The following is a 20,314-nucleotide window of genomic DNA, read 5'->3' on the forward strand; positions in this document are numbered from 1 at the left end:
TTTGTCACGTAATCCTATTGTTTTCATGTTAAGAACGATAAAACATTGGAACAGAAAGAAATGAAGAAATGCTGGCTTAGAACAAACATATCACAGATATTAATTAATATCACCTCTAAGTTCTCGTAGATCGATTTTAATAACACAATGGTATTGTAGATAACCAATGAATGTCACTTAGTCTTTACATTGACACAATTAATGTGACTATACTCGTGTGAGATTTAAGACATTACGTAACCGATACGTCACAGTTTAAATCAAAATTAGTAAAAGTAGGAACGAAGAAAACCACAGAAAAGTTAAAACACAAACTCCTAGTTAATGAGTGTGTGTGGATACAGTATGTACAGATTGTATCCAAAGCATTCCAAACATGTCTGCTTCAAATAATTTTAGAAGTATTAACATAATTAGGGGTTTATTAATGTTCTAAGTAGTAAAGTGCTTGTCGGGGAATGGGGTGGGGGTGGGTATCGAAGATAGGGGTCTGGAGTTGGGATGAATCATATCATTACACACAATTGGACCAATGAAGGGTGTAAAGGCCCGGTCACACTATACCGATTTTTTATCGGAATACTATCCGATTTTCCCGGAGGATTCGAAACAGCCTGTTTTCCGTTCGGGTCTTCTAGCCACAGTGATAAAGGACCTGATTTGCTATCTGTTGAGCCATTCCGATGTGGAATAGCCCTCTCCTAACTTTTGATATTGACTCCGTTTCCCTTTATCGGATAGCTATCCGATTTCTCTTCCGATTTTTATCCTTTTTCGATGTGACGTCACTTCAGAATGTAGTCAGTTCGAGAACCCCTCAGATTTGAAGTAGGCATTCGAATATTCCACTGCATTCATTACATTCACTACCACAAACCTCACTCTTCGGCCTAAAATCGGAAAAATCGGACCGTATTCCGATAAAATATCGCTGTAGTGTGACCGGGCCTTTATACCCTGCACCGAGGAGTGCAAGGAGGCTGAGAACAGGTCACCAGCAATACTTGACCAGGGACACACACGAGTAAGTGAAACCTCTTTCTTCAGTTACGCAAGTAACAAAGACTTTGTTACATAATGGGGGCAAAGAAAATTGAAAGATAATGCACATTACAGTGTAATGTTCAATTATACAATAAGCGTGCTGGTGGTGATGCAAATGACTAATATATACAATTACTTGGTCACCAATGTAGAGGGTACGTCATTTATCCCCTCCTACACTACCCCCCCCCCCCCACCCCGCCCATCCACATACACACAAAGAATAAGATAGGGATGTATAGTCTCATATACTGATGACGTAGTGGTTGATGGATGACGTCGTTAGAACCTTGATTGGTTCTTAGTAATTTGATGTTGGCTTGAAGAGCAAACACATTTAGAGTCAGAAGAGAAAGTAAATGTGAACAGTAATGTAGGTAATAAAACGTAAGGAATGACCTGTTGTACACTTTACAATACTAAGTAGCCTGTATGGTCATGCAATGTATCGAATCTTTGATTGGATTTCTTTGTAGTATTTGGAGTTATCAACAGTTTACAAAGTTAACCTAATATCTTGATAGGATGGAGTAGGAATCTACTAAACACCCCACCCCCTTCTCCGAATATAAAAAAAACCTAGCAATAAATTTAAATTATGTACGCTGCCTGTGGTTAACCCCGTCTGAAAGGTGGGTAATATCGTGGACGAGATTATCATAGTTACTCATTCTTTCTAACATGTACTTCGCTTTTATCATTTTGTTTTAAATTTAATTGAGCTAATTTCAAAGACATAAGTAGTCAATTTGTTAATTGTTTCTTCAACTTGATAATCAATGAAGTCATCATACTTTTTAAGTACCGTAGTTGGCGAAAATGAGGGCGCTGTCTCTCAATATAAGATAGATCGTGATCAGTGAAGCATATACATCAGATTCAGAAATGGTCAAAGGATAACATGCATCTCTCCATCGCCTACCCCTCTAGTCCCCCGAACGACAGCAACGTGACTTCCAAAACATAAAAGGTTACATGTGTACCCTTTAGCGCACAAAACTAAGTTGTTGAATATGAAGCATATTATAGGATGACTTTAAGCGCAACATTAATGTTGTTTTGTCGTAGACCACTGGAATTCAGTCTAGGTTGCTTTTGCTATAACATTTTGTTTAATTTTGAGACAAGTTACTTTGAACAGCTGAGTTAAAGGTAACTGGACTATATACAATAATACGGAGACAGTTATGTCGGTTCATCAAATACAACACAAAACACAATGGGATGAGAGACTTTTATGTCCTCGAATAACATGTTAACATTGGAGTACAAATTCTACACGAACAAATGTTGTTGAAATCATCTAACTATGCTTTGGTGTAAGAACGAAATTACAAAACTTGATTTTTTGGAGTTATTCAAATGTATAAATCACATAATTGACATGAATATTTAGGCCTGTACTAAGGGGTTGACGTCATCATCAATTAAGCATTAAAGGAGTTTTCCAGACATTTATTTTACCAAACCAGAAAAGGTGAAGAAACATTAATAACACTCCTTTTTTATTGTACTATAACATTTAAAGACTGAAATTCCGAATAAGTAATCCTTTAAACAAAATGTAAATTGAACAGTAATCTTTCAAATTTTACGTATTTCTTGGATATGTATTTTTTAATATTATTTAACAACTTAATCTCTCTACAAGCTCCATTCACAATGAATGTACAATTTACAGTGTTTACGAAGTCACCATGCCATTGTCTTGAGAATAAAGGCATTTAATGACGTCACAATCATACTAGACTAGTTACATGTGTATTATACTGAAGCTCTATATGGCGCTGTTTGTAGTATTTGGGAGATGTTAACAGTTAATAACATAAATCTCTATTAGATCCTTCCTCACTGAAATTACCGCCATCGTTTTGAGGATTGAGTGAATGACGTCACAGTCCTGCTGACGATTGGCAACGCCGGATGAACATACCTCTGCATGGAGCTGTGAGATATGGATAACATGATATATATTAGGTAACATTGATATCATAATAAATTGGTCGAACAACTTACTTGTTAGTATAATAATGAGGAAGTGATACCTAAGCAACCCCCGGAAAAAGCGCCAGGAATACCATGAGCCAACAAGTAATTTAACCCACCAGCTACACAAAACACCGCGACACGGGAAACAAGCGAACGCTGTTTCTGCTAATGGAAGGAACTTATCACTCATTTCCATACATTTCATCAGAGATCAGCTTTGTTAATGAAACATATAATAAAACCAATTATAGTTGAAGCAAATGATATTAGTGACCATATGAAATAGATAATCACAGACATAGGAATACAAATCATGGTTAATGGTGGGGATTAATTTTAATATATTAAGATTTTAGAAATAAAAGTAGCAGACAATCACTGTTAACAAATACAATGTTAAATACTAAGGTAGAGAGTATTCGGCTGTATTGACTTACAGTTACTTGCGAATTGCCTGGTTGATTTTCGACAAGCTCAACTGGTAACTCCACTCTTGGAATCCCTAAACAAGAGGAAAATATAAGTAATGAATATATATAAGATAATACAGAAACAAAGACAATACAGTATAGTTAAATGTTGTAAACATTCATCAGATGCAGCCATATAAGAAGTGTTATTTCAGATACATCGATTCAAGTTACATTAAACTGTGCATGTTTCCAAATGTCTTGACAAGTTTTGTCCTCTTTATTATTATTATTATTATTTCAGTTATTATTTTAGGGATTTCTAACGAGTACGTCCTGCGAATATTTTAGTACGCTAAATCCATGAAAACAAGGTCACTAATGCTGTGGTCGTTTTGATTCCATGCTTGAAAGGACTGATTTGTGAAGGTTGGATTCTATAAAAAGTTCGACTGTTTGCTTGAAATATTGAAAATAAGTATATTAGTAACAAAAATGAGTATTATATTTTAACAAATATTGACTTATAACACAAGGATATCATTCTCTCCCAATCTATAAAAATGATTTCTCTGTAGAACAGGATTACTGTACAAGAATCAGTTCCCTTATCTCCACACCCCATCCTCTTCCCTGCTGGTAACCATCAAATGACCCTATCCAGGGGAATTCCCCTTGATATCACAATGACTCAGTCAATGCAACCCAATGTACTATCACACATTGGTGCGATGCAGGGAAATTTTCCGTCCTGTTTATCCCATCAAGCTAGTAGGCATTTCCAATTTAGCTGCAGGGTTTAACATTCTCATAATTATGAAAGTTCGACAATTCCTTCAAACATTAATTTAATCGTTACAGAAACATATCCCGGTGACTCAGCTCTCATTATGTGCTTTTCATATAAGCTGCAGAGCCTAACATTCTACTCATTATGAAGTCCGACAATTCCTTCTAACTTTGATATAATCGTTACATAACTTATATTCATGTCACTTAGAAGGTAAACTGAGTTTGGTCTATTCATGTGGTTGATAAATGTTCAGCTGTTTGAAACCCATTGGATCAAATGTTTTGTATAAATATGACCATGCTAGACCGGGGTCTGCTCTCATGTTTTGTAACGGTGTAACTTGTGTTAGGATTATCAGCTTTTACTTTCAGTGGAGGAATATTAACAATTAAGACTTTAATTATTAATACATATAATGTTGTAAAATGAAACGTCGTCTTGTTTCTTTCTTTGTATCTGCTAGCGATACCTTGTTCTCCAAAACTATAATTTTATCAACGATAAGTCATTCAGATTTGAGGTCGATGGTGATATAAAAACCAATCTAGATAACTCGGTTCATTGCCCAAGGTTAGAGATGGGGGTAGGTTGGGTTGGGCGGTAGGGGAGGGGTAAGACTCAGACTGATGTTCAGTGGTGCAGAAAGTGCTGCACCGTGTGTGTTCACATGGTGTAAGAGCACGCTTAAAGACCCTGGTCAGAGGCATTGTTTGACACGGGGACATATTGCCTACGAAGTCGTAAAACTCATGCAATGGCTTTTTTAATGTACTCCCGGGACCCCAATACGAAAGTAATTCCTATCAATGTTTTTTAAAAATTATTCGCGATCATAATACACTCACACTCTCTTCCGCAGCATACGGGCATATGTGGTTACCATAGTACCAATTTCTGGGAACCTGTTAGTTTGCAGATAGTTTGCAGGCATATAGTAACAGTTAGGCTTGACCTCGACTTTATCTATATAGCTCGATTTTATTTGACAGAGAAATTGGTGAAACTGAATGAAAGACCACGATTTGTTTTTGTTTTTAGTAAAGAGAACCGATTACTAATATTCATGTTGATATCTTACACAATGTGTTTGGCCAAAGAGGATCAAACTCAAAACCATTGAAAACAGGAAATTGAAAGCCAGATTCCTTTCTTATAAGACTTTGATAATTTCTTACACATGTGTTAGGTTTGTCAACATAAAAGTAAAACCAGCTAGCAGGCTAGTGACAGCGCCTACCACAAACTAAACTTAAAAATTATGCTGATGTGAATTTTGTGGGAAAATGCATGACGTAATCCCTCAGAAGCACGTGATCCCTGAGATACTGAAATATTTACTTTTTATATTTTTTTCTAGTTTCCTTATATTGGTATAGCAAAAGCTTGGTATGCTTACATTCCACAGGGAATAGTTTCTACCCCGAGTTAGTCATTTGATGCTACAGGGCGCCCTCGTATCACGATGAATAATAATGATATATATAACCCAACGGATACCCTCACAACCCAGTAAATCATCTTGCTCCTAGATTCACTCATACTGAGTATAGACTTCTAGAGTTAGCCCTCATGTGTGAAGAGAAAATTACTATGATAACAGTGTTGAATGTTCACCTTACATATTATTGAAATTGAAGAGATAACCCTGGTCCGTTCTGTTGGTACTCTAATTATACCAACAGAGCGGACCAGGTTATATCTTCAATTTCAATAATCAATATCTTACTGATTACCGGTTATGTGGTTCTAACTTATATACGAAGATGCGTCATCATCCATTCCCCACCCGCCATCAGTCCCAGAGAATGATTATAACAAATATCAAATAATACCGAGGAATATGAGCGATTTGAATATAGACCTCTAAAGTAAGCTTTTATTTGTGAAGAGAAAATTACTGTCATAGCAGTGTTGAATGTTCACCTAACATTATGTTTTAATAAAGGTTACTTTAAGGGGGTTATTGTTACTTCCTTTCACAGTCAATAACGTGTGAAAATTTATTTCGCGAAAAAATGCACCAACAAAGGATTTAATATCATAAATCTAAAAATGTTAACTTTTTAATCTTTTCGAATTATTATCTGCACATCAGCAAAGTGAAAAAAAAATAATAATCATGAAGCATATGGTTGGGATGGGGGTCGTGGGTGTGTGGTGTTGAAGGCTGACATTTTTAAGGCGATATTCCAACTTTGTGTTAGTGAGTTGTTGGCTTGTAACGCTCCATAACATCTGACTAAACCATTAGTATTTAAAAGTCTATCCGTTTCTTTGTTTATCATTTCTTGTGTGTGCGGAAGTAAGATTATTTAGACCTCATCTAAACTTGACATTGAGAACAGTGCTATCACCAGTACGAGATATAAAATTGTAACTGGCCTATCTAAATTCCCTGTTCCATACACGTCAATTATAAATCTTTCCCCCCTGATAAGAAACATAGTACCATATTCTTTTGTCTTAGTTCTTTGTTCCACATTAATTAATACCTCTTTGATTGTTACTAAATTATCGTTACTTATTAACAGGAACATGAATCTTAGTCTTTCTTACCTCTTCTCCTGGTAGATTGCCATCTTTGTCAGAGACCTGAAAGGAAAAGAAATATTATATTCATGAGATTTTGAAATAGAATTTCAGGAAAATATAATATGGCGAAGCAAAAAATATACAAGTTAGAATGATATATCTTCAGAAATATCACAGTAAACTATTCCTGGCAGGTAAACGCACATCTACATTGAACACACTAAACTCAATATAGGAGACAGACTCGTCAATGTAAGATGCACGGACTTAATAACATGAGTATAAACATCAGCTTTATAGGGAAGACATAGTTAGTTTAAAGCCGTCATCAAGCACTGTGTGACGTAAGCAAACACTGAGTGACGTCATCAAATACCGAGTGACGTCATCAAATACCGAGTGACGTCATAACTATGAACTTCCCACGAGAAGGGAAAGAGGGCAGTATTCAAAGATAGACCCCAGAACATCGTGGATGTATCGATGTAATTGCAAAAATAAAGCAAAATATTGGTTAGCACACAAAGCATCATGTTAGCTACCCGCCACACCCCCCTCCCCGTTCGTCTTAGATATTCTGTTTCTATAGTGCCACTAAACAAAAATTGCAAGATCTTCTTCTATACAGTTTATTCCAAATCACGAATATTATATTTTCACAAATTACAAAATAGTCTTCAATTTTCTTTCATTTTATCAATAAACTTATCACCTCTTCCTTTATTTATATCAATCGCCAAATTGTCCAGCATTTGCACTCTGGAAAATGGTGAGTGGGATGTTATACAAGCAATTTCGTTTATCTATGTACGCCACACACAAATAATATGCAATAAAAACAGGTTTCTGGTATGATTTTAAAACGATACAAAGAACAACAACGTTGAATCGCGCTGCCTCGCATCGGGCACCATCTGTTACCAGTGCGGCGGAACCGGGGGGGGGGGGGGGGCTTGGGGGCTCAGCCATGAAAAAGTTGAGGGGGCAAATGCATGATAAGCCCCCCCCCCCAATATTTACCAAGGCTCCGAAACGTGCATCTGCCCATTTTTCAATGCACACTTGTCGATCTGTCCGATGCACACGTATACTATATAGGTGTAATAATTTTAGTAAATGCTGGGGGACCCTCGGCCCGTCCCCTGGCTATAGACCACATTGTCACCCCAACCGCGTCTTCAAGGGGTGGGGTGGAGTGGTGGGGAGCAGGGCGAACATGAGGGGGGGGTAGGTGGGGAACATTGCAGCCAGAGCATTCAAACGATATGATAATTGATTGTCTGTATTATGCCTCATCGAATATTAGTGTTTTAAATAAGAGTGTAATAAGATAAACGCTACACTCATCAAATTGTGCGTTTACACTACGAGTACACGCAAGGCGTGGAACATGGCTCTATGTTTAAACGCAATCAATTATTAAACGAACATAAACACAATATTAGAATTTCACCTGTACTGTATAAGGTACATGCATTCGTGACAGTGCTTGGTTCATAGAAATTTGTTGGCAACTGCACATGGTTTTGGAATTACCCATTTGTTGACATTAAGAAATGCTTTCTGTTTTTTCTTATGACATTTATTTAATTATTGCATTTAATTGCAAGTAGTAATTTACAACACTCAAAAACGTCTTTGCGAGTACACTACGAGTAATAGCTACTCTCTTAAAACACCATCGAATATACAAATTACAATGTTTTTACAGATTTTTACGTGCAATCTGAGAAATTGCAGGCTTGAGACCCATATTTTAGGGCTAGGTATTCGCAGCATAAAACACTCGGGAAGTGCCGTTTCCGGCCATCTGGGGGTTTGAAAAACCCAATTTTTTTTTACGCTCCGCGCCAACTGATGGTGGCGCTCCGCTTGGATAGTCTCCACACATTAGCCCCCCCCCCCAATAATTTTCCCGTCCCGCCGCGCCTGTCTGTTACACTGCCAGTTCATCCTCATTTCTGACCATAAACTACAGGTATTTAATGTCCTATACACATGAGTGTACGTGGAACCGTCGCAGGAACATTTACCTGATAAGTTAGTTCATAATGAGTAAGATTGAACTTAGAAGAGTAGCAAAAGTGTACTTCTGTACTTTGTGTTGTTTTAGCTACAATCTGCTGAAAGCAAACTTGACCGTTAAAGGAATGAGAAGGACATGAAAACATAATGTTACTTCAGTCCACCTGGAAAGATTAAAGTAAGTTTTTTTTTAACAAACAATAATCTATGTCACTAACTTTGTGGGACACAAATTGTCTAAATCCTTTTGAACGAAAAATTATTCACTAATCATGAGCAGTCACTTGATTGTGACAACATATCCAGATATCTTAGTTAGTTGCAGGGTATCCAATAATTATGCGAATATTTCACGGTTTGGTCAAAGTTACAACCTATGACATAATAGGTAGCTTTAGTTAATGGAAGACCAAATTCTCCTAACACCAGAGAAAACGAAGAAAATGAGCATAATCAGTGATATCCAGGAAGCCTGCTACAAAGGCAAATATGCAAGGGCAGCTACAGTAAGCTACATGGTCGGCTAAACGGACTGTTTTTACGACTGTTGTAAGTGCTATGATGAACATTTGCCCCGAAATTAAATGAACATAAACAAGAACGGTGCAACATGATTGACAACATTCTACGGTTCATATTTAATGTACATCGAGATGGTGACGTAAAAGCGGTATATGTTCAGTACATTCATTTAGGTGAAGACATTATTTGATTAAGATATTTGTTAATGTCATTAATTTTTACTACAGCTAAGTTTTGGTTCAGAAGAAAAATACCAATGTTTGACGAGGATTTATAGTGGTATGTTGGAAATGTTAAGCAGCGTCGGTTATGTAAATTATGTTGTTTTAGAGTCATACACGCTACTAGTGTTCTACTAAATGTTGAAATGATATGCTTAGTTGTTAATTATCATACCAATGCTCGTGATTTACTTACAGACTTTTATCTCAAAAATATATTTTGAAGATATGTATTTCTGTTCACGTCCAGATTTGTATAAGTTTGTTTCTACGTTTGGAATAAACGTGGTACAAAAGTTTACGTGAGTTGTCCTGTATTATTTGGCGCCCTCAACTATCCACCCAATCCTAGACACTAATGATCAGTAATGAATGAGGCTGGAATGTCTGGGTGTAGATATAAACTATCCCTAACACTTGAAGATAATTATCAAGATAAAATAAACAATTAGTGGATGACAAATTATGAATATTTAAATCAGAGTATCAGTTACCGGCTATACCGTTGTTGGAACAACTCCACTCCAACCCCCCCCCCCTCCCCACCCCGGATCTTGACTCCTTCAAAATAGTCTTATGTATGTATATTTGTGTCTGTTCAAAATACGCGGGAAATAATACGAATATTTGTCTTATATTCATACTTTATCAAGTGATTGCATGTTTTGGTTACCATGGTAACCGTACAAGATAACAAAGAAGCGGGTTAGTAGAGCTACACAGTATACTACACTCTTAAAATTGTTGGGCAAATTATTGCCCAACCTGGGCAATTATTTACACAACCGTTGGGTCCGTATGCCTCCTGGTTGATATTGGGCAAAAAATACCCAACACCTTTGCCCAACACCTTTGCCCAACGCCTTTACCCAACAATGTTGGTCAGCGATTTGCCCAATGGTTGTGTAAAACCTTTTACCAATGGATTTTTCTTTACCCAATGATTCTTGCCCAACAGCTAGTTAAAAATAATTGTGGTTGGTTAACTAATACAATACCAACATTGGATTGTAACATTTTTCATACAACTGGGTTTATTTAATAGGTTATAAAGCTTAAACAGAGAATGATAAAGAACAAACAAGTAATACATGTTTGTCATACTTTTATTTTTTCTGGTCTTAGCCGACTTCAGATTGTTCCTCCAGTATGAATTCTCACAGCATTCAGTGCTTGACTTCTGTTTACCTAGTTAAATGATCTGTGACTTCCATCCAAAGCAATAATTTCATAAACTCACAATGGGGATAAACACATATCAACAATATTAAAGCTGAAAATATTAGCTATCCATATTTTGCCATTGTTTACTATATTCAGTTCTTGAAATGTGTTGACCACAGAAGACCTCCTGTATGTTGACATCAACTACACAAGGTACAGGTGCAACACACAATCATGTACAGCTTTATGTTGGTCTCTTTCAAGCAACTCTGGTCTTAATAAGTGAATATAATATCACTGATAATTTCCAACATATAGTCAACTGAAGCTAACCATTTTATGTTTTAAACAAGGACACACAAACCGAAAAATATTGATACACCATTGTATCTGCAATTGCTTTAACAAGGAGCCAAGGCATATTTTGCTAACATTTTGATTGTGCTTAGATGATTGATGAACTGTAAAATTTAAACATCTTTTCAAACAAAAGCCAAATGGTTACACATCCCACATTGATTCTACATACTAGAAATAAAAGCAGCTTCAAGATCACAATTATAAGTGATCATAGGGACACTGCTGGCACCTGATCTGTTAAACACACAAAATTAAATGTTTGTTTGATATACCAACCCTGCCTCAACCTTTCACAACTGTATACAATAACAAATCTACCCCCACCCCCCCCCAAAAAAAAAAAAATACAGATTTTTTGTAGGTACAGCTTGCCAAGGCAAACAGTTACTATTTCCCTTTAATATGTAAATATATATATCACTAAAGCAACCTTAAAATGTAAACATGTCAGGTTAATACCGAGAAACCATTTGAAAAGTTTGTTGCAAGACACTTTGACCCTTAAACACTTCTGTTTGCTACGAAAGCTCCAAAGGCACTCAGTGAACGACTTTTGATAAAACCAAGTTCATATACCTCAGCATGGAAAAACTCCCAAACCCCCTTACATTGAGTTTGGAAGTTAATGTCCAACACATAATGACTTTAAAACAAATAGTCTACTGCTGTTAGGAGTGAGGACTGCATTATTGGATGTCTCTCAATTATCACAAAAAAAAAAAATGCTGAGGGGAACCTTTGCTCTCTCCTAAGCACAGAATGAATGGCTGTGGTCGCTCATCCTTCGATATTGTCTTGCAGTAGTCCTCTAACACTTGTCACCGACTGCAAATTAAAGAAAATAAACTCCTCGAGTTGCAAATAAAATGTAACAAAAACAGGTGGATAGACAGAGTTTTAAGACTTCTGCACAATGCTATGATACTGTGGACCAGTATAATTAAAAGAAAAAACAGGTCAGGAAAGTCAACATAGTTATCTTGACAAGGTTTTCAAAGTGTAACGCCCACCCCATTAATGTCAAATGACCTTTTCCTTGCACTATCAAGTACCGGATCACTTCATTATTATGACCAGGGTTTACATACCGACGATGAAATTCATTGAACCTTCCCCCATTTCATCACTAGTGTAATTAAAAAAAATTGCCCTGGTGGCTTCTAATGACCTCTGACCTCTACTATAATCAATGGGATTCATGTACTCATGTTGGCAAACCTATATGCATCACATATGAGATTCATCTAACTTTCACTCTTTAAATTAGCATATTTACAAGGTTTTAAGTGTTTGGCCCTTGTTAACCTCAAATGACCTTTGACCACTACACAATAAGTAGCATTCTTCTGCTCACTATAAACAACAACACACCAAGTTTATGAGGTTAAACAAACTTTCAGCTGAGCTGGTATGAACCAAAAGGTGTACCACCAAAAGAATACCAAACAAAAAATATATAATTAATGATTTTGCTTACTGGCTGATCGTCTATGAATGCTTGAAGGCAACTAGTCACCGTAGTAGATCCGCTTTTCTTTGCCCGTCCTCGAAAAAGCAATGGCAACAGAAAGAAAGCTAAGTTCTTCTTTTCATCTGTAAAAGAGATTAAGGCAAGAAATGAGAATGCTTGCAGGTATAAATGACAAAAACATTAATAAGGCACACTATAGTCTGACCATATAAAACTTCAAGGACTGAGGATAAACTTCAAGGGATCTACACCGCCCTAAATGTGCTCCACAACTTTATGCTCATACACATTAATAACAGCAACATGAAAGTTAATGTGGCATGTGTACTCATAGGGGACCTACACATTTGTATTAGAAGACTTAATTACCTACCCTACACACTAATTTCAAGCCAAATTTTATAAGATTTTGAAGGAAAAAAATGAAAAAGCCCATAGTATGTGCTAACCTTTCATTGACACAGTCGTACTAAAATCTGAATACAATTGTCCAAAGATTTTTGGAAAAATCAACTTCTAGACGTTTTAACATGTTTAATCTTCCTGCTCATAAAACATCTTGAGAAGAGTACACAACACAACAAGCTAATTTCTTTTCCTCAGCATTGGAAAAGTATACACATTAGGAATCCATCTCATTGGCCATTTTCAAGTTTGTGCTTATCGACAGTAGAATTAATCCAAATATTATATTCAATTGAGCATTAATGAGTAAACAAGGCTAATAATGAGGTTTTCAGTCATTACTCATGCTGACAAAAAACATTTCACTTTTTGAGAAATCAACAGGAATTATTCAAACCCTATGTGGAACCTACAAACAACACTGATACATGTCCAAGTGACTGTCATTGAGTTAATATTATAACAGGGCTGGGTCTCACTTCAACCACACACAAACCCGAACGCGACTACAAATAAAATAGTAGCCAATTAACCATATTGAGTGCAATGTTTGGAGAAAGTTTGCAGAAAGGTTCAGAAGCCACCATTTGACATTAACCAGCTGATTTGATCCTTTCAGATCAGTTGATTTTGATAGATTTTTAAAAAGTAACAAACCACCAAAAACATATTTTGAAGGTTAATCCAAATATTGACCCATCTTTACAGACATACTGGGAAGAAAAACTATATTGTCATGGCATAAGCTCTGAATGAAGCTAGCTATGAATTCACAGGCCATGACTATACAATAAATTTGGCTTACCATCAGTCAGTGCATCCAACGTCTTCTCTAAATGCAAAAAGGTCGGCCAGTTTGGGATGATCGCCTGTATAGCACAAAATGTCCATTGTCAAATATCCCACTCTGTTGTATAATTTGTTGGCAGTTGGTTTTTGTAATAATTCGAAGTCCTGTTCTACCTGTAGGAAAGAGAAAAATATGCAAACAACATTATAGGCCTAAAACATTACTAGCGCTGATGTTCTAGGCTATACTAATATTATTATAGCCTAGAACTCATTAAATGCCAGGCCTAACTTAGGCTACTTGAAAAACCCTCGAAGTTCGGACAACCCTAACGAATGCATAATTTCACCATGGCACAAATACAATAGGATCAATTTGACGAAACCTATGAAGCGACTTTTTTTCTAACGAGGATGTTTCTTCTGCCATCGATAGTATCATTTTAAAAGAAGAGTGAACAGATACAATTCTGGAGCATTTTAGTGCTAAAGTGTTCGAACTTCGAAGGGTCCATTATTATACAACTGTATGTACGTACTACTACTAGCATTAACAACGTACGTGTAAGTCTACCATTAGGCCTAAGTTATGACAGGCTAGGTCTAACGTTAAGCTAATAAGGGTTCAAGTGGTCATTTGCCGTATAAAACTTAAAAGAAAAAAAGGGAGTACAATTTATGATTTACAAAGAAAATGTGCTACAATGAAACCTTGTCTAGCCAAGATATAGGCTAGAGAGACCTGGTGCATACGCATAGCTTACCGTAAGTTGACAAGGATCTGCATTACACAGGCGTTCGCAACGTTAATACAATGTGAGTAACTTAGGCCTAGTTACACACTTGCGGGCGCGCCTGTGGCGCCTGTCAATCGCTTCACTACAAGCTAGCCTAACGTAATACAACTATGCTGGAAATACAAATAGTATTAGTAGCCTTTACGTAGGCCTGGTATAGCCTACATGTAGTACCGAGAGAACGAACGATCATTCGATACCACTGATATGTAGAGATCGCAGTGTTCGATGCACACATCAAGCAGAGGATTGTTTTTCTTTACGCTCACCTTCAAATGTAGCACATAACTCTGGCATTTCCCACCTCTTGAGTACTGCGCTAACAAATTCGTCAGCCATTGTGTAAGTTATAACACGTTCACTATATACGATCTACTCATGATGCATGCTCATCGCGCAGAGTACCAGTATAGTAATGGCGCAAAAATGCTGGTTTTTGCACAACATTGGGCAAATCAAGCTTGTTTGCCCAACAGAAAGTAACAATAAATTACATCTTAATTTTTGCACAACAAAGTTTACCCATATCAGTTACGTAATTTCTTTTACTCAGTTGTTGGTTAATATTTACTCATATTGGGCAATGCTTTGTTTGCCCAACCAGTTTTGCCCAACAGTTTTTAGAGTGTACAGAGATAGTTTCTTTGTGTTTTCTAATTTATTCCCATTTTACACCAATACCATAATTCCCCCTCCCCCACCCTCCCAAGATAAAAGAGTATTAGACTGGAACCCTGGCAATGTCAGTAATTAAAATAGCTCCTCTTCCTTTCATATATACAAATGACCAAGACCATGGCAAGAGCATTACCATTCAGAAGAATATACCATAGTTGATTGATTTCAAATAAAAACCAGACCCGTCCTTTCATAATATCTAAGCCTGTTGGACCCACACACGTATGTCAGTGACGTATACACTAATCTGGATAAATCATAATTTAAGCAAGTGATATTTTAAATCCCTGAAGCTTTCTAAGCAACAACGTTTATTTATTAGCAATATTTAATTCACAAGGAAGAATACCATAATGGATATTTCTAGCTTCTGTATTTTGTGTTGTTTCTGCTACAATCTGCTGGTAACAAACTTGGCCGTAAAAGGAAAGATAAGAACCTTGAAAACATAATGTTGATTTATTTTACCAAAAATCACACCAGGAGAGATGAGAGTAGGCAGAGATATTACAAATTTGGAAAAATACAAATAAAACATGACAAATAATTTGTAGGACACACAGTATTGTATGAATCTGATTAAACGATAAATAACTCACTTATAAGTAGCACTCATGTGATTGACACAACCTATTTATATATCTTAATTAGTTGCAGGGCTATCCAGTTATGTGTGAATATTATATGGGTTGGTCAACGTTATAACCTATAAGTAGCATGTAGCTTTATTTCATATTATTAAAACGTTTACGCCTTGACGTAATTATCAACATTATTTGAGTTAAACAATACGAAAGTAGAGAAATCAATTTAAAATATGTTTTAGAGTCAAATTCCACAAACATCTGTTCCTATTACTAACTTCCAAATTGTCCCCATCACCATCCTGTGAAATGGACCAATTCGCAAAGTACCATAGAAATAGTTAAATTTAATTTGATTAGTAATTACCTGAATCAAGACAAACATTTTATAGTAATATAGCTGTTAGTGTTATAATGCTGCATGGAAGACCCACGTCTCACACCAACAGAAACAGCTAAAAACCTAAACATGACCAGTTAAAACCAGGAAGCTGCCACAGTAAGATGCATGGTCAGTTAAACGGGCTGTTACGACTGTTGTTATGTGTTATGATGAACAATTACACAGAAATTACAAGAACAGACCTGTTCAATATGATTAATAACATTGTACGGTTTCATCTCAGAATAAACGTGAAGTTTATTGGATACAAATTCACAACCTCGAATATTAATAAAACAGCATGTGTCAAAAACGATTGTACAATATAAAGCAAACCTGTCCAAAAGTCAATCTTTTAGTTATAGCTCTATGTTTACAATATCCAACTGACATGGAAATTGTACGGGTGTGTCAATATAGACTTGGAAGTAGGAGCGGGATATGTCTGAAAGTTCTTTCTTTACGTCAGCACTTCTAATATATATTACCAACAACACGTAAACTTCACCGATAATGTATCACTAAACTGGTTCATTTACACTTATTGGGAACTAAAAACAGTGCTATGGCAGCATAACGTAAACAAGCTGACCAGACTTGCATTATGAGCAATAGCTGAATAAAAGGTGATCAAACTCTTTACCTGCCATTGACCGGTTTGTAGATTCAGACGACGAGACTTGTCACTGTAGGTACCAATCCAAACTGATGAAAAACATAAAAAAGAGATATGTTAATGATAAGTGCGTACTAAATCTTTGTTGGTCTGGAATGAAATCATAAACATTATATTCACGAGATTTATGTTGGCCCTCGATGATAACTTCATATTAGCTGAGTAATCAATCTAGTTGATTCATTAAGTTTGATCTTATTAGTTTGCTATCATTATCATATCAGTAATATAGCTGATCAGTTTACAATCCTTATATCTCTGTAATCTTACCGATTAGTTTAATATCAATTCATCTCGGTTTTATACCTGATCATTTTACAGCTATTACCCTCTTAGTTATAAAACCAATCAGGTTAGAATTGTTATCATCTCATTAACAAATCTGATTAATTATCTTAAATGAAAGCATATATGCTCCCATTTAAACAGAAACGAATCTTGGGCTAAATTAAGAAACCAAATCATGATAGTCGAGTATTCGATGCTTAGATCAAGAATAATAATCCATGAGGCGATGAACGGATCAGAGAACACTCAACATCAATGACGTCATCACACATCACGAGAGCCATAATTAAACACTGTTTAAAAACAATTGTTAAAAGATGAAAAGGGAATTAGTTTAATAGCAAATTTGAAGTTAAATTATGCATGTAAAAGAATAAACAAAAATTTTTCATAACAACGTAACCAGTCTCCATGTAAGAGGACTGCTAGATCTAAGGGCATTCCAGTTCGGTAAAGGGAGCTTACTTCAGTTTTACACACAGGGTACTTTTGTTTAATGTTCTTCAAACTGTACTAAGATAAATCATAGGTGTAGGAACACGGTGCAGGTGATAGCTGACACCTCGCTTTGCAAAGTGGAAAGGAATCAGGAGTAGGGAGGGGTGGGGTGGGGGCAGGAACAGTGGCGGAGCTAGGGTTATTGGTCAGGGGGGCAAGAATGGTCTGTACGGGCGCTTTCGACACTATCTAAGCGGAGCGCCACCACAGGTTGGCGCGGAACGTACAGACATTTTTTGAGTTAAGATACTCCCTAGATCGCCGGAAATGACTTTTTCCGGGCCTTGCTTATTTGCAGATAAACGAAGAATAAATAGGTGTTATCGCCATTTTGTCAGAAAATTACACCAACAAAATGTGACAAATGTCAATAGGTATTTGAGAGCGCAATAAAAAAGTCAATAATCGCGAATAGGTAAAAAGTGGTAAAAAGCTAAAAAGGGCGCCAGCAGTCCATTTGAGTCCGTCAGGGAGGGTATCCGCCCCTCTGACTGTATGGACGCTCCGCCACTGGGCAGGAATACGTTATGAGAGTGTCAGAAATGAAGTCCAAATATCGACGGATTAGAATATTCTAAATAATTCACAAACTGACTTTGACTTTAACTACATCGTCTCTGAATCTCTCTCTTAGCTGTTATCACGATATAATTTAGTAGCTATTATATACACATCTGTCTAAAATAGTAAAACATTTAATTGATTGGGGAAAACTGTTTACTCTAACTACTTATGTCTTTGAGACTGATCAATGATGACATCATCAGCAGTGACGTCACTCCACCATTAACAATGGGAATCTCGATGTGTCCTTTAAACACAGAACAATGAACGAGGGTACAATGTGTACGAGTCCGAGAAATAATGTTGAGGGATGGAGATAGAGAGGTTTGTATGTATTTACATTACTATTAATTAATTTAAATAATAAATTTAGGTAGAATCTTATTATAGATGTGGTATTGTACAGAGAAATGAAACATTTGATTGCTCGTGATGTTTGTAAAGCTGCCCGGTTCCAATACTGTATATTCAGCTTATATTACAACGCATTAGTGACGTCATCAAAGATCATGAAAACCAATAACTTAGATATTGATCAAAGAAAAAGACTAATTGTTTTTGGAATTACTTTATTGAGTTAAATTATGGAGCTACAAGACTAGACAAATCATCGTCATAATCACGTGATCACATTCCCGATGTCCTGAGAGTATGTTAGTTGTGTAAACTAAGGTTTATATGTCTTGTTTCCAGTCACTTTCTTAGGTATGTTTGTTTTCAACTGTTTAAGACTAAATACATCAATCTCTCTACTAGTCCCTTATATGGAGGAGGAATGTTAGTATAATCTAACATCGTGCCATTATGACGTGACATGCACAATTATACCATTGAACGATAACACTGTCCAAATTTCTAAGAAGTTTCAAGAAACCTACATTAAAGTCTATTATCGACAGAAGTGTTGATGGATACAAACAAAACAACTTACATGTAAACAACTATGAATGAAGATATGATATCAATATAAATTATGTTTTGTGTCGTGGTTTGTCTTTCAGAACATCAATAAGGCCGTGACAAAACTACAATACGGAATAACAGAAATATCAGCAGCAATTGTATGCGATTACAATCCTTGTTGAATTGAAATAGAACAGACCATTGTAACATCTCTTTGTTTCTGTTTGTTTTTATTTTCTGATTCCGGGATTTAAATGCGAGCCTAGACTATTGCAGCCGATATTACAAAGATATCATAGTTGCAGTGTGCGCTCTATTAAATAATCGGCCGTTTCACCGGTTCAGATCTACCCACCTGCTATAACTAACTGCATCTCCCTAGTTTTACGGTTATGATTCAGTAACAATACTGGTGACGATATGACAAATACTCATTTCCATTAAACTCAAGAAACACGAATCTAATTTAAATAACCATGATAATTCCTTTTTCATCAGAGACTACCATAGCCTGCAGCATAGTTGCATCCATGATAATTTACTTGATCCAAGCGAAGGATGAAAACTTTCTCTCGAGCATTATTTTTATTTAATGAGTAAGAACATTCTAGGCCTGAGTCGAGTACCCGGATACCCGACCGAACATTCGTGTACCCGAATCGAAAACACGAAAAACGGGTACCCGTTTTCTGTGGGGGGGGGGGGGTGGGGTCTCGTAACTGCTACGCGAGCGCTTTCATGATTTCATGTTTTGATTAATCAAGACACGCGAATACGTAAGACAATTTTAATGAAATAACTTTCTTGTAGTGTAGATGGCTGTTTTAATTGCTTACTATTTCCAGGTTTAGCCATTCGTAATGGTTCTTTTTCGGTTGTGGATAAAATCACTCAACACCGAAAATGAAAATATTACCCCGGTGAAAACTACTCAAGATTGAAATCTTCAATCCATCGCAATAATATATTACCTCTTCAAAACATAGCACATACCTTCCAAACGATTGCTGATTTCCAGGTAATTGAAAGTTGTAAACAAGGCTACGCTTATATGTGTGTGTGTGTGTGTGTGTAAACAAGTGATGGTGAAGGCAAGATTTTTCCCATTGAATTAGTAAATTAATTAGAAATTAAAGCACTATAACACTAAATAGATGTAATAAATAAATTATAGTTATCTATAATGTTTTCCAAGCAGGCTGGTGGGGATCCGCTGGAC

The 20,314-nt window shown here is 36.4% G+C and overlaps 2 protein-coding genes and 1 long non-coding RNA gene across 4 annotated transcripts in view; 1 reads left to right on the forward strand and 2 right to left on the reverse strand.

Moving 5' to 3' along the window:
* LOC139969997 (uncharacterized) overlaps positions 1 to 20,314 on the forward strand; it is a 310,518-nt gene that overhangs the window by 262,407 nt on the left and 27,797 nt on the right. The gene's annotated exons all lie outside the window — the stretch shown is intronic.
* The window catches only part of LOC139969971 (uncharacterized), a 480,181-nt gene that overhangs the window by 169,650 nt on the left and 290,217 nt on the right, over positions 1 to 20,314 (reverse strand). The gene's annotated exons all lie outside the window — the stretch shown is intronic.
* On the reverse strand, positions 10,627 to 14,924 carry LOC139970000 (uncharacterized). Of its 2 annotated transcripts, none has more exons than XR_011793882.1 (4): positions 14,792 to 14,924; positions 13,742 to 13,899; positions 12,538 to 12,653; positions 10,627 to 11,885 (listed from the first exon to the last, which is right to left on the reverse strand). It is a non-coding gene; the product is annotated as an uncharacterized lncRNA (long non-coding RNA). The 2 variants fall into 2 exon arrangements; XR_011793881.1 differs by lacking the exon at positions 14,792 to 14,924 and adding an exon at positions 14,490 to 14,658.

This window comes from Apostichopus japonicus, chromosome 7 (assembly GCF_037975245.1).
Source record: "Apostichopus japonicus isolate 1M-3 chromosome 7, ASM3797524v1, whole genome shotgun sequence".
Taxonomy (NCBI): Eukaryota; Metazoa; Echinodermata; class Holothuroidea; order Aspidochirotida; family Stichopodidae; genus Apostichopus; species Apostichopus japonicus.